This window comes from Triturus cristatus, chromosome 11 (assembly GCF_964204655.1).
Source record: "Triturus cristatus chromosome 11, aTriCri1.1, whole genome shotgun sequence".
NCBI classification, from domain to species: domain Eukaryota; kingdom Metazoa; phylum Chordata; class Amphibia; order Caudata; family Salamandridae; genus Triturus; species Triturus cristatus.
In genome coordinates this window covers 183,273,168-183,286,515 of record NC_140594.1, presented here as the reverse complement: position 1 = coordinate 183,286,515, position 13,348 = coordinate 183,273,168, and the positions used below count along the sequence as shown (strand labels likewise).

The following is a 13,348-nucleotide window of genomic DNA, read 5'->3' as shown; positions in this document are numbered from 1 at the left end:
AGATTGGGTAAGATGGGCAGAAACCTCAATGAGGTAAATTTAAGAATGCCAATTAAAGTATACAAACTGCTCTCCAGAGCCCACGATGCACTGCAGCATCACCCAATCTTTCATTCGGACAGCTAGGTAAGCAAAACAACCTTAACCACTTGCTTTGCATCTATTCTCCTGGCTTTACGGAGACAAGCTGGCAAGATTTTTATGAGTTTAATCAAGGTACCCATAACTCACAACTAGCTTTTTCATTGCTCAAATGATTTTTTATTAATATTAACAATAGAAAAGAATAGAATGTTTATTCCGTGAGCAGTGGATAGTCAGGACAAGTAGAATTAGAAAGAGGATGAAGATCATAAGACGTTAAGTAAAGAAATCCACTGACTGATATGACCAACATGTATGTCTAATCTGGAATCACTAGTATTTGGCAAAAGTTAACGCAATATATTATTGTAAGTTAATAGGTCTAAAGGGGGGAGAAATGCTCGAAGATTTCAAGGAGCGAGGGAGAGCGTTCCAAAATTTGGCCGCTAAATAGCCAAAGTCTCGACAGCCACAGTGAGATTTCTTGAAAGGAGGAAGCCTTAAAATATAAACTGGAGCAGACGGAAGCCAGAGAGTTCAGTAGTATCTCTGTAGGAAGAGAGAACCAGTTGTATACACTGCCAGATGCACCTGGCAGAAGGATTGAAACCGAATTCTGTTTTCCACTGCAAGCAAATGTAGAGCATGCCTATAACTTGAAATCTGCAACTGTCTTAAGGCCAAAATCAGAAGAATTGCCATGTTCGGAAGTAATTGGAGCTTTCCAAGAAGAAACTTCCAGCCCCCCAAAACAGGCTGTTCCAATAGTCAATCCTTGAGACAATGAAAGCCTGTGCCACTAGTCTACAATCTTCTTGAGGAAGAAAAGGGAAGAATTTCTTCAGACATTTTGAGATGAAAAAAAAGTGGACACAACCTTAAAAACTTGATAATACAGTGACTGGATTAAGTACACCCCTAGATTCTAGACCACAGTTCTAAAAGCCATGTGTGGGGCCAAGACTGGTCGGCCAACAAATATCAGACTTGCTGCCTTCAATATGACAGACAACTAGTACTGCTTGTCAATACAGAGTTTCATATATCTGACAGGATGATTCATGAAGTATACGTTTTATTTGTGGACGAGAAAAGCCTCCATCAGCAAGCAATAACTGGCCAGCTAAGAATGTTAACATGACTTGAGCACAAACATTCCACCTAACAATTATAGTCACGTTCTAGGCAAGACAGCGTGATCAATAACCCAGCTACACTATTTAGCATCTAGCTGGCAACTGCTCATAGGCTCTTGAGCAACACCTAATAATAAGCAGAGTATCATCAGTATACATCATAAAATAATACCTAAAAGCTTGAATGAGTTTGATCAAATGAGTTGCTGTTATTACTATGCTTTTCAGTGCAGAGACCTTTTCATTTCCGTACGAAAACTTCTTATTCACTTGTTGCCTTTTCATAAATGCGATTTCCATCAAAAGCACGTTTCTAACACATTCTCTTCAGCAAATTAGTCATAAAATGGCGAGAACCAAGCTCATGCAAAAAATATTAATAGTTAAATATCTGCAAGATGGTTTAGTTTAGAAATATTCACAAGTAGCGGCAAGAACACCAACGCCTTATGTTTATTGTTTCGATCAAGAGTTAATATGTAGAAGTCTTACGCACTCTGACTGTTCCCTTTTCTAGCATTTCTATCATTTGTCTTCTATTTTCATCACCTGTCTTTTCAGACATTGATATCTCTTTCATAGAAAATGTGAAAGTGCGACATTCTCAGAAATGTCGGTTTAGACTCATTTGTCACCATGAATGCTGCTTTAGTGTTTGAAAGCTCCATCATTTTCAAAATATAAGAAGACATTAACAATCAGACCCCCCACCCCCCCAAAAAAGTCAATTTATTGGGCTGTAGGTTAGAGAGGAACTTCGCACTAGGACAACGCCAGAGGTCACATCAGTCTGCTCTGCCAACCAACCTCAATTTTAGGCTACATAAGTGACAGCGAGAACTGGACTTCAGCCTGTCGCCATTTATTTTCCAGCCACCAAACAAGCTGTGATAGAGAATAGTTGACCCACTGTTTCATAACAAAAACATGTGCATGCTATTTAGTGCTTCAGCTAAAATGATCATAGCACTCAGAAATAGCTTGAGGGTGATCAAATGCTAAGAGCTCAATAATCAATGTTAGAGATGTTGATGCTGTTTTAATTAATCATGACATGTTTACTGCATTCATATGTTAAGCAGTAGATGACAAAATCAACATTTGAAAATACATATCCAGTTTCTAGGTGCTATTTTAGACGTTATTCATTTAGGAAAGAGGGATAGCAGTTCCACGGTGTCCCTGAACTCATCTTGTGGGACTGATAGTTTCCAGTAAAGCAGTGCAGTATTATTGCTCAGTGGAAGGAGTATGGTTGCAGTCAAACTGGATTTCCAATTTGTATTCGTGCATTGACAAAGTCCTTGAGCCATGGAGTTAGAAATCTGACCAGGCATTTCGGGGTGAAGGGCGCAGTTGAGGGCAGGTCACATCAGAGGTGCATAAATATCAGTGACGAGCCCTGGGGCATTCACTGATTCACAGGAAAAAACACTGAAACAATGAAGAAGCGATCTTGATTCTGTGTCTGTGTGGAAATCGAAAATAATTGCTGTTAGCATGAACTGAAGCCATCTTGGTTGTGGCATCCATTTTGTTGGCCATGTGATTCTTCCTTCTTCACTGTTGCTTGCCTTTCTATTCTGCTCGAGTCATCAGCTTTAGTTAACTCCTTCTATTCTATGCTCAAGCAATGTATGGGCTCAGAAAGGCCTGTAGCTGCTAGAATGCACCTGTTTGAGAATGTAACTGTCTATCATATCCTACTGATGTAAGCAGTTCTATCCCCTCCCACTTTGCTGACTAAGTGATATCCATATGCCCATTTTAGTCGATAGCTATTCTTGTGTAGGTCTGTACCTTTTATTTGAACCAATTTGTAAATAACTAAGCATGATGTAATTTAACTTTGTATTTTTGTTATCAGCTGGTAATGAGATAAGGCAGGAGAGTGTGCCCCTGGATATACACTGTAGGAGAGTAGGGTCTGCTTCCTATGGTCACCCCCACTTTTTGCTTTTGCTTTACTGGTTTTCGACTTAAATGTGGCTGTGGGCCTGCTAATCAGACCCACAGCCCAGCTGTTCTCTCTCTAAATTCCTACTATGTACTTTAGGTGCATAACCCAATTGGTAAGGATCACCTTATTGGACCCTGTACAGTGTACCTTAGGTACCCAGGGCATAAGTGTACCCTAGGCCTACCAGGGGCTGCAGCATGTATTATACCACCCCTGGCTGGCATCCCATCGTGACACAACTGGTTGATCACTCAGCTGGGGCAAGGTCGTGTAATCACCCCTTGCTTAGGTGTAGTATCCCTATACCTACCTTATATATAGACACATGGGTAACCTGTCAGCCACTCCTATAGCAGGCCTTAACTATCCTGGAGGCAGAGTGCTTGGTAACATGTGAGATGGTGCTCTAGCATGAGCTGAGCCTGTCTGCAGCTTTCGGAACCATGTCCTTGTAGCTGATGATATCGCCTACCATATACTCTTAAAGTGCCTTATAATCCTCGCGGTTATGGTAACTAGGGTTCGGCTTCATCAAAACATGTTGTGTAAGGTGTCTAACACTTTGGAATACTACCCCCACACCATTTCTGGCGGTGAGGATAGTATTCCCCCCTTCTAGAGGCGGAAGACATGTTGAAACCCTACTACCCGGTTAAAGTTAACAAGAGCCCCAGCGTCACAAAATGGACGCTGCTGCCACAGACACAAGTCTGACCTCCTGCTGCTGGGAGTCCTTCCAGCGAGGGAGGCTTGGACAATAGGTTTCCTGCCTTGGGAGGTGCTAGCACCACCCCAGACAGGACTTAGTGTATTAGGGCAGGGAGGGATGAAAGAAACGAGACACTGCCTGGGGCACACAAGGTGTCCCATGCATAGCCCGGTTCAAACCGGTGCTGGGGCACTCCAGCCCCAATCCTGGCGCAAAACTGGACAAAGGGAAGGGGGTGTAACCACCCCCCTCCCTGGTCCCACCCATAAGAGGGACCTAGCAGGTAACCCAGCCCCCCAGATTAGTATAAGAGTGGGAGCGGAGTCCCTAGGACTTGGGATTATCCTGAATTGAAACAAGACACGAATCTCTGGACCTTCGACATTCGACGTCAAGAAGACGACTGAAGAATCTCCCTTGCCTTGTGGCCAAGGAGTGGCCACCCTGTGCAAACAGGCACCATCAAGCAACCTGCTGTTTGCTTTGCCCAACGTTCTACGAGGAACCGACTGCAGAGCCCGACCAGCGCCTTGACTTCCAGACTTCTCTGACCCTGATCCACATCCACAGCAGAGCTGAGATCCGTGGAGGCGACGAGAGACGTGGGACCGGCTACCTGGGAAAATTGGCTAGTAGCTTCCAGCGCAGCTTCTGAGGCATCCTCGAAGTTGTACTCTGGGGATTGAGAAGCCCCAACCCCGAGCACCATCTGCACCGAAGATCAGCCCTCCACACTCCACGAGATCTGCGTGGGGCCCTTCTGCATTTTCCTGCTCGACGCGTCTGTCCGGTTGCTGGCCCGCTGGCTAGTAGCCTCTGTGACGACGAACCTTTGACTTTCCACTGCTAGTTTGGTTCACCCAGACTGGCCCTTGCTTCCCTGTGAAAGAGAAGCACCCCAGACCGTCCTGGTCTGCACCTGAAGCGAATTTCCCTTTCCGCGTGGGTTGCCTTTGCCAAGGCTTGTTGACTCCAATCGGGACGTCGACTCCGCCATCAGCAAGATCCTTCGTGGGACAGCTCGTATCCTGGTTCTGGTCATCCTCGACGCCTCCTGGTCCACGCAGCTGCAGAGACAAGCTTCACAACATCACCTGTGTTCTGCACGACATCGCCTGGTTCCTTCCTGGTTCCACACGGTCACTGGCTAGTGACCCAGACTTTGTCCCCTCTGCTTGCAGGTGTTCCTCCAAGATCCATCCTTGGATTCACCTGACATCTTCCTCCTGGCCGCCTGCCAGCATCTGTTCTTCAGGCACCCATAGGATCCAGCGACGACACCCGACACATATTCACACCTATGCACCCGTCTCCTGTGGGTGAGGTAACGCGAGTACTCCGGTGCTCCAGTGGATATTGACTATCCAAGTGTCTAAGTCTTGAGTTGCTTCCTCCTAGCTCCTTCGGAAGTGTCCTTAGTCTCCCTATTTCTATCTGCTACATTCCCATTGACTTTAATGTAACCCGCGTGTGTGTTTCCACACTGCACACGCTTCCCGTGGGCCTCCCACTTCCTAACTATTGGTAGGGTAGTGTAGCCCCATCGATTCCCTAGGCCTACTCCCTGTTCGTGACGTGGTACTTATACCACTTTCTTAGTATATGGTTTGCGTGGCCCCTGGGCCTAACTGTATTTTCCTGTGTAACTTAACGTATGCTACTTAAGAAATTGTTTGTACTTAGACCTCTGACCTCATAAAGAGTGCTGAGGGTATATGCTAGAATAAATACATTCTAACTTTATGTATACTTGGTGTGGTGTCCTTTCATTTAGTATTCAAGGGACTATAATGGTAGAACAGCTGGCTTCACATGCCATACAGAGTTTAGCCTAAGACTGCTCTCGCCCATGCTACCACAAGGATAGCTGATCTATAAGGTTGACTTTACAACCAATCACCATAAGGGTTGTTTGGACTGATACAAGGTGTACACTAGAACTAGTGACATCATATATCAGGCCAACTTCTCACATACACTATTTAGTAGGCCCTATACTGTGCTAGAAAGCACAGTAGTTTTACAGAAATGTGCTCTTTGTGGTTTTATTTGCACAGATTCTGGCACAAAAGCATCAAAGGGCATTTTTCTATATTAAATTTGTAGAATTAAGTAGAAAATGCTCAAATGTGTTAGGGCACAATTTTCTGGTCTTTCAATATGCACATCTATAAATAAATGAGGTAGTTAAAGAAGTGAAGAACACATTTTAGGTAGCGGTTATTCTCAAAAACATGTATGCCCAATTAAAACAACACACAGATAGGAAATGAATGACAACTTCTTAAAGACAGAATTATTATCCTTAGGGAGGTGAACATACATTTCAAAAGTTGGCACTGCAATAATGGACAGATAAGTTGATCAGATCAAAAGGTGAAAAGGACCAGTTATTGCTAATTTATAATCTCTACTGAGCCTCATTCTGAGAGGACCATTATTTTGATAGGTGATACCTCACCAGGTAAATGCACATATCACAGGTCGTAGTATTTACTGGGTAGGGTATTACCTATCAATTGATAGTACCTCACCTTAGGAAGTGGGAAAATGTGTAAATACCCTATGTTGCAAAATTCAGATTGCTGTGGAGTTTCCTTAATAAATGCCACATTTTTTTACCTGGCAAAGTTAAAGTAGGGGAAGAACAAATTACTTACCTGTAAACTGTGGTTCTCCAGTATTGGTGTCTTTCATAGATTCACAAGCTTGAATATTCCCCGTCGTCGAAGTGGGAGTCCCACGGTACATAAAAAGCAGTAAGCCTCATGTATATAAATATACACAAATATATAAGAATAAAATACATAAATAAATAAATATGATATATTTTAAAATAACATATCAAGTCAAAAGTACCATAGGATAACATTGACACATAGGCATGCATTGAAAAAAGAAATCACTTTACTGACATATCCATGTCGTTTTTATAGTCCAAACTCCAGCCAATCAGGCGCAAACACCCTCTAGAACCTTCTCCTCAGAGGCTCAGGCCCTCAGATTTTTGTAGCACAAGAGTAACAAAAGATTCTTATGAGGAGGAGAGAGCCTCTGAGGGGAGGAGGGTGAGTCGCATGTGAATCTATGAAAGACGCCAACACTGGAGAACCACAGTTTACAGGTAAGTAACATTTGTTCTTCTCCAGTATTGGGGTGTCTTTCATAGATTCACATGCTTGAATAGAATAGTGAGCAGTACTCTGCAGCCTGAAGAGCCATATCAACGTTGCATGAAATACAATGACATTGTATGATAAAAACACACAGCTGATAACAACCCAAGGAGGAGGGAAGTAACAGAGGTTCACCTTATTTGAAGAGATTGCGAAGAACTGCTTGGCCCACTGCCGTATCAGCTTCATTGATTGCATCCAGGCAGTAGTGCCTTATGAAAGTGTGTCTGCTGGACCACGTAGCTGCCCGGCAGATCTGATGAATGGGCACACCAGCGAATAAAGCAGTGGAGGAGGAAACTGCCCTTGTAGAATGAGCCCTCACTCCAGAAGAAAGAGGCTTGCCAGCCTTCTGATGGCAGAAAGATATCGCTGAAGAAATCCAACGTGCAATTGTTCGTTTGGTAACAGAAAGCCCCTTACCGGTTTGCCCGTAGGCAACGAACAGTTGATCAGACTGACGAAAGGGTGCCGTTCTGCTGATATAGAACTTGAGACACCTCTTTAAGTCCAAAGAGTGTAGACTCTGTTCCGCTGGAGATTGCGGATGAGGAAAAAATGTTCTTAAAATTACGGGTTCATTAAGAGGAAAATCGGACGGCACCTTTGGCATGAAAGCTGGGTTAGTGCGAAGGATTACACAGTCCGATTTAAATTGAAGAAAAGGAGGCTGGAATGTGAAGGCGTGAATGTCACTTATTCGGCGAGAGGAAGTCAGTGCAAGCAGGAGGGCGACCTTCCAGGTTAAAAATTTGAAATCCGCTGAATGGATTGCTCAAAGGGCGCCTTCATAAGCTGCGCCAATACGATGTTAAGACGCCACGTGGGCGGAGGATGCCGAATGGGTGGAAACATCCGGAACAACCCTTTAAAGAATTGCTGAATTACTCTAGATGAATAGAGAGAGGAAGAGCCGTCCTGGCGAAAGCGAGAAATTGCCGCTAGAAAGACTTTTAAGGTGGAGTGAGACAGTACTGACTGTGCCAACTGCAAAAAGAAAGGCAGAATCTGTGCCGGGGAGGCATGCACTGGGTGGATGTGAACAGACGAGCACCAGTGACAGAAGCACTTCCACTTTAGTTTGTAGGTCTTCACCGTGGAAGGCGCCCGCGCCCTGGCAAGAACTTCCCTGCAGGCAGGTGAAATGTTCAAGTGAGCAAATTCAAGGTGCTCAGGTTCCAGGCAGACAATTTGAGTGAACTGGGATTCGGATGGCAGATCCGACCGTTGTTCATTGTTAGAAGGTCCGGCCGAGGGCGAAGAAGTATGGGCTCGCACAGAGAGGAGCAGTAGCTCCGTGAACCATGCCTGCCGAGGCCACGGTGGAGCAATCAGGAGAATGTGGCACGGTTGTCTCTGCATTTTCCACAACACTCGAGGAAACAGAGGGATTGGCAGAAAATATCTTGCACCAGTCTATCGAAAGGGCATTTCCGCGCGACCCTCTGGGGGGGAAGGCAACTTGCGTAAGACTGGCATTTGCTGTTCTGTGGAGTTGCAAAGAGATCCAGGTTCGGGCGACCCCAAAGGCTGAAGACAAAGTCTAGAGTCAGCTGATGCAACTCCCACTCGTGGGTCGGTGACGCTGACCGACTGAGTGAGTGAGTCTGCTAGAATGTTGGAAATGCCAGGCAGGTGGGACTGCAGTGAGCGTGATCTGATGGAGTATGGCCCAATCCCAGATCTTCTGAGCCAGCTGGGAAAGCAGTGGAGATTTTGTCCCACCCTGCTTGTTTAGGTAGTGCATGCTGGTGGTGTTGTCCGTTTGAATGAGCACTGATTCCCCTTGAAGCTGGAGCCGGAAGGATTTGTGTGCAAGGAAAATTGCCATCAGTTCTAGTCTGTTGATGTGCCAAGAACGTTGAGACAGTGTCCATTTGCCCTTGACGGACAGATCTTGAAGGTGTCCGCCCCACCCTTCCAGGGAGGCATCCGTGGTAAGAACGAGTTCCGGGGCTTTTGCCAGGAAAGAAGTTCCAGCTGCGATGTTGCGAAGTTGTGTCCACCAGTGCAGAGCTTGTGCCATGCGAACAGTTACAAAGCTCCGGTCGCTGAAAGAACTGCAGATCTGACGCCATTGTTTGTCCAGTTCTTCTTGAATGGGACGACTCTTCAGTCTGCAATGTGGGATCAAAGAAATGCAGGACGACGCCATCCCCAGAAAAGACTTCAATATGTGGACTGAAACGGACCGCTTTGATATGATGGAAGCTGCGAACTGCAGGATCCGTGTTTGCCGATCGGCGGAGACGAAAGCCATGGCCCTGGAGGTATTGATGGTAGCGCCTAGGAACGTTCTGTGCAGAGCTGGCGTGAGCTGAGATTTTTGAATGTTGACAGTGCTAGAGAGTGGAACAGAGTCCGACAATACTGAGTATCTAGGGATGCTTGGTGGTAGGACTGAGACTTGATGAGACAATCGTCCAAATATAGGAATATTTGAAAGCCCCGCAACCACAAATGGGCCACCACCGGGGCAAGGACTTTCGTGAAGACTCGAGGAGCTGAGCGAAGCCCGAAGGGCAGGACTTTGAATTGAAAGTCCCTGTGGCCTACACAGAAGCGTAGGTATTTCCTGTGGCGTGGTGAAATTAGCACGTGGAAATAAGCATCCTGAAGATCGATTGTTGTCATGATGTCGTCTTGAGAAAGGAACTGAAGAATGTCCCGCAGCGTGAGCATGCGGAATGATTGGTCTTTTAGAAACTTGTTGAGGGACCTCAGGTCGAGGATAGGGCACCACTCCCCAGATTTCTTTAATACGAGGAAAAAACGGGAATAGAAGCACAGCCCCTTCTGAGATTTCGGAACCACTTCGATGGCCCCTTTCTTGAGCATAATGCTGATCAGATGGAAAAACTCTTTGAGATGAGCGGGAGGAGGACCGGATGGAGGGGTGTTTCGATGGAATTTGACGAATTCTAGGGCATGGCCCTTTGAAACAATGTCCAACACCCAACAGTCTGAAGTGATCAATGACCAATTTGAAAATAATTTTGAGATTCGTCCTCCAACTCGGGATGGGGGGGGCACTGAGGGGAGGGGGGATATAAACAAAGAGAGTAATTGTTTTTTGGAGGAGTTCCCCCTATAGTTGGACTTGCCTTTGTAGGATTTACTAGTCTGTTGTCTGTAAGACTGTGGGTTTTGGGAGGAAAAACGTTGGTGTCCTTGGCTGTAAGAGCGGTATTGAGTGGAATTGCCACCAAAGGAAGAGGTGGTGCTGCGTCCGCAAGCACCCCGAAAAGGCTGCCTTCTAAACTGTAGCATGCCAAGGGAACGAGCCGTCTCAGTGTCCTTCTTTATTGTTTGGAGGGTCTCATCCACATGCTGTCCAAACAAGGACTCCCCATCAAAGGGCATATCAAGAATCTTTGCCTGGACTTCTTGATGAAAAGAAGTGGAACAAAGCCAGCCTTGTCTCCTTAAAACAGCTGCTCCAGCTAGCTGTCGAAAACCAGTTGAGGCGATATATACAGAGCAATCAATCTCTCAAGATGCTCTTTCACCTTCTTTCAGAATCTTGAGAGCGTCCACTCTAGAGGGCTCTGGAATGAGCTTAATGAAAGCCTCCATGTCCGACCACATTTGGCGATCGTAACGGCCCAAGATGGCCAAAGAATTTGCTGCCCTTACTGTTGGAGGCCATGGTAGAGAACTTCTTCCCAATGACGTCCAGGCGACGGCCATCACGGTCAGGTGGAGAGGAAAGTGGGGACGAGGGATTCTTCGAGCGACGTTGTGCCGCCTGGGTGATGACTGAATCCGGCTTAGGCTGGGATACCAAGCAAGCAGGAGAAGAGTCCGGGGCCTTATACTTTTTCTCCAAGCGCAGAAGAACTGCCGGGATTGAATTAGGTGTTTATCAGTTTAATCCCTTCATTCCAAATAAAGTCAATTATGGGCATGGCCCGAAATTGTTTGTGGTTGTGATTTGAAATCATACAGAAAGCAATCCTCCTCATGGGGAGATGAAATCGCTGCGCTGCTCTTTCCATCAACTGATGGAAACCTGTAATGTCAACCGGTGGAGAGTTCACTGGCGACTTCGGAGGCGAAGAAGGCGAATTTATTTGATAATCATCACAGTCGGCCATTGTGTCGTCGTTATCACCCTGAAGCTCTCCATCTTCCGTATCTTGAAGAACGTCACCGTCACCCTCTGCAGGGGGTACAGGTGAAGGGGCGGATGGCGTTGGCTCCGCCGGCACTGGAGGAGGAGTCGGAAAGTTCGATGGAGCGTCACGTGGAGAACTGAGAAGAAGGTGGAAAACGGCGATTGTAATCCTCCAATATAAATTGGAGATTAGAGATGAGAGACAAAGGAAGCTGTGCCATTGGGGCCTGTGTAGGAGGATCCCTCTCCTCTTCTTGATAATACTGATCCTTCTGATCCTCATCCTCGAAATCCTGACATTTATTGAAGAGTTCTGATGGACTGCGAGCAGCCCGGAATGTGGAATGAATGTCCTCATCAGAAGCAGAGTCATCCTCGTTGCCAGAGGTAAACAGCTGTTGCGGTAGCTGAGTGGCCGGTGGCATAGTAATGGAGTCCAAAACAGCGTGACGACGCTGAAGCAAGGAATCGTCGACAGGTGCAGACGTTGACGTAGAAAACGGCACCAGTGGAAGAGATGCGAAAGTTGACAACACCGTCGACGAAGCCGCCGCGGCCGAAGCCGCCGCCACAGCTGCCGCTGAAGCCACCGCCGACGAAGCCACCATCGACAAAGTCACCGAAGACGAAGCCACCGTAAACGAAGTCACCGTCGACGAAGTCACCGCCGACAAAGCCACCGCCGACAAAGCCACCGTCGACGAAGTCCTCGCCGACGAAGCTGCCGCCGACAACGAGGCTGCCGTCGACGAAGATTTAATCACCGACGACGACGATTTCTTCTTTTTGATCGTCGATGAGGATTTGGACGTCGACGGGATAACCAGTTTCTTCGCCGTCGACAAGGAGGATATAGGAATCGTCGACGAGCCAGCCTTTAATGAAACACAAACCACTGTTGACGGAGATAACGTCGACGAAGCCGTCGACGACATAGGGAATCTGCTGGAAACTGTTGTCACCGTCGTTGACAAGGTTGAAGAAGCAGCAGATTTCGTCGACGGAGTGAACGTCGACGAGCCCGTCGACGGTCTGGCACGTTTTTGAGTAGAAACATGCGCTGAAGGAGTCACAGACGCCTGAGAGTGAGATCTCGGGGGCGTTGACGTAGTAGCAGAATGTACTGGCACCTTAGAAACTCCCAAAAGGTGAAGCTTTCTCTTTTTTACAAAGGGAGAGGGCAAATCCTGTACACTACTACGCTTGGAAGAGACTCCGGTGCGAGCAGAAGCCACACTTTCGACATCAGAGAGAGGATTATCTGCGTCCTTCAATTTTTGGAGCCACAGAAGGAGGCGACCCTCTCTGTCCTTTACAGTCTTTTGTGAAAAAGTTCTACAGATTTTACAGTTGCCCACCTTATGGTCGGGGTAAAGGCAGTAAATACATTTTTCATGAGGGTCCTCAGAAAAAAGTCTTAACTTCCCACAAGAAGCACAGGGATGGAAAAGAGACTTCTTACTTGAAGACATGAGGTTAAGTTGAAGAAATCCAAACCAGAGAAAACTGAGCAGAGCTCAGGGAGACTCCCTTCACACGACGTGCGGTAGAAAATCTGAGGGCCTGAGCCTCTGAGGAGAAGGTTCTAGAGGGTATTTGCGCCTGATTGGCTGGAGTTTGGACTATAAAAACGACATGGATGTCAGTAAAGTGATTTCTTTTTTCAATGCATTCCTATGTGTCAATGTTATCCTATGGTACGTTTGACTTGATATGTTATTTTAAAATATATAATGTTTATTTATATATGTATTTTATTCTTATATATATATATTTATGTGTATATTTATATACATGAGGCTTATTGCTTTATATTCATATATTCAAGCATGTGAATCTATGAAAGACACCCCAATACTGGAGAAAATGCAATATTTTTGCGCCAGATGTAAATGTGTTTCAGGAGCAAACTCCTATTTGGAATCATTAACATTAAGTTTTGGTTCCAAGATTTAACAGGAAATCATTATTACCATATCAAATACAGATAGCTTGTAGCTTCACTGTTCACTAAACTTGAGTTTCCAACGCTTTCTTTAAATCCCTTCATTGCTAAACCAATTTACTTTACAGATAATACACTACTGAAAATCATTCTGATGTTTTGACAAAATGAATAAAATATAAAAAAGCATCTGAAAACTCTGGAATAGTGAGCAAAAGCTA

General features: G+C 45.8%; 1 protein-coding gene across 6 annotated transcripts in view; it reads right to left on the bottom strand.

The window, feature by feature from the left end:
- MAPKAPK5 (MAPK activated protein kinase 5) overlaps positions 1-13,348 on the bottom strand; it is a 480,082-nt gene that overhangs the window by 40,106 nt on the left and 426,628 nt on the right. The window lies entirely within an intron of this gene.